Consider the following 4,044-nt stretch of genomic DNA (forward strand, 5'->3'; position numbering starts at 1 on the left):
CACATAGACACAGATACACACACAGATACAGACACACACAGACACAGATACACACACACACATAGACACATATACAGACACACATAGACACAGATACACACACACACATAGACACAGATACAGACACACATAGACACAGATACAAACACACACATAGACACAGATACACACACACATAGACACAGATACACACACACATATGGACACAGATACACACACACACATAGACACAGATACATACACACACATAGACACAGATACACACACACATATAGACACAGTTACAGACACACACATAGACACAGATACACACACACATAGACACAGATACACACACACACATAGACATAGATACAGACACACATAGACACAGATACACGCACATACATAGACACAGATACACACACACATATAGACAATGATACAGACACACATAAACACAGATACACACACACACATAGACACAGATACACACACACACTTAGTCACAGATACAGACACACATAGACACAGATACACACACACACATAGACACAGATACAGACACACATAGACACAGATACACACTCACACAGACACAGATACACACACACATAGACACAGATACACACACATAGACACAGATACACACACACAAAGACACAGATACACACACACATAGAGACAGATACACACACACACAGACACAGATACAGACACACATAGACACAGATACACACACACACATAGACACAGATACACACAAACACATAGACACAGATACAGACACACATAGACACAGATACACACACACACACAGACACCGATACACACACACATATAGACACTGATGCGCATACACACATATACACAGATACACACTCACACATAGACACAGATACACACACACACATAGACACAGATACACACTCACACATAGACAATGATACAGACACGCATAGACACAGATACACACACACATATAGACACAGATACACACACACACATTGACACAGATACACACACACATATAGACACAGATACAGACACCCATAGACACAGATACACACACATACAGTCACAGATACACACACACACATGGACACAGATACACACACACACATAGACACAGATACCGACACATATAGACACAGATACACACACACACAGAGACACAGATACACACACACATAGACACAGATACACACACACATATAGACACTGATGCGCATACACACATATACACAGATACACACTCACACATAGACACAGACACGCACACACACACACACACACGCACATTGACACAAACACACACACATAGACACACACACACACACATATAGACACACACAGACACACACAAACACACACTCACATAGACACACACACAGGGTCACAGACACAGACACACACATAGACACAGATACACACACATATAGACACAGATACACACACACACACATAGACACACACACAGGCGCGCACGCACACACACATAGACACACACACAGACACACACACAGACACACACACACATAGGCACAGATACAGACACACATAGACACAGATACAAACACACACAGAGACACAGATACACACACATACATATACGCAGACACACACACACATAGACACAGATACACACACATACGTATACACAGATACACACACACATAGACACAGAGACACACACACACATATAGACACTGATGCGCATACACACATAGACACAGATACACACACACATACACAGATACACACACACACATAGACACAGATACACACACACATTGACACAGATACACACACACACAGACACAGACACGCACACACACACGCACATAGACACAAACACACACACATAGACACACACACACACATGGACACAAACACACACACACATATAGACACACACACACACACACAGACACACAAACACACATAGACACACACACACACAGGCACACAGAAACAGACACACACATAGACAGAGATACACACACACACATAGACACACACAGTCACACACACACATAGGTGCAGATACACACACACATAGACACAGATACACACACCCACATAGACACAGATACACACACACATAGACACATACACACATAGACACAGATACACACAAACCCATATAGACACAGATACACACACACACATAGACACTGACACACACATAGACACACACACTTACACTCATAGACACCGATACAGACACACACATAGACACAGATACAGACACACACACATAGACAGAGATACAAACACACTCATAGACACAGATACACACACACACATAGACACAGATACACAGACACACATAGACACAAATACACACACACATAGACACAGATACAGACACAAACACATAGACACATATACACACAAACATATACACAGATACACACACACACATAGACACAGATACACACACACATAGACACAGATACAGACACACACACATAGACACAGATACACACACCCACATAGACCCAGATACACACACACTCGTAGACAGATACAAACACACACACACAGACACAGATACACACACTTACATATACACAGATACACACACACACATAGACACAGATACACACACACACACATAGACACAGATACACACACACACATATAGACACTGATGCGCATACACACAGAGACACAGATACACACACACACATAGACACAGATACACACACACACATAGACACAGATACACAGACACACATAGACACAGATACACACACACACGTAGACACAGATACACACTCACACATAGACAAAGATACAGACACGCATAGACACAGATACACACACACACATAGACATAGATACACACACACACATAGACACAGATACACACACACACACATAGACACAGATACACACACACACACACATAGACGCAGATACACACACACACATGGACACAGATACACACACACAAATATACACAGATGCAGACACACATAGACACAGATACACACACACATAGACACAGATACACACACACACATATACACAGATACACACACACACATAGACACAGATACACACACATATAGTCACTGATGCGCATACACACATATACACATATACACACTCACACATAGACACAGATACACACACACACATAGACACAGATACACACACACACATATAGACACAGATACAGACACACATAGACACAGATACACACACACACATAGACACAGATACAGACACACATAGACACAGATACACACTCACACATAGACACAGATACAGACACACACAGACACAGACACACACACATAGACACAGATACACACTCACACATAGACACAGATACACACACACATATGGACACAGATACACACACACACATAGACACAGATACACACACACACATGGACACAGATACACACACACACATAGACACAGATACAGACACACACAACACACACACATAGACACAGACACACACACACACAGAGACACAGATACACACACACACATAGACACAGATACAGGCACACATAGACACAGACACACACACACATAGACACAGATACAGACACACATAGACACAGCTACACCCACACACATAGACACAGATACAGACACACACACATAGACACAGATACACACACAGATACACACACACATAGACACAGATACACACACACACATAGACACATATACAGACACACATAGACACAGATACACACACACATAGACACAGATACAGACACACATAGACACAGATACACACACACACATAGACACAGATACACACACACATAGACACAGATACACACACACATATGGACACAGATACACACACACACATAGACACAGATACAGGCACACATAGACACAGACACACACACACATAGACACAGATACACACACACATAGACACAGATACACACACACATATGGACACAGATACACACACACACATAGACACAGATACAGGCACACATAGACACAGACACACACACACATAGACACAGATACAGACACACATAGACACAGCTACACCCACACACATAGACACAGATACAG

This window comes from Scyliorhinus torazame, chromosome 29, assembly GCF_047496885.1.
Source record: "Scyliorhinus torazame isolate Kashiwa2021f chromosome 29, sScyTor2.1, whole genome shotgun sequence".
Classification (NCBI taxonomy): Eukaryota; Metazoa; Chordata; class Chondrichthyes; order Carcharhiniformes; family Scyliorhinidae; genus Scyliorhinus; species Scyliorhinus torazame.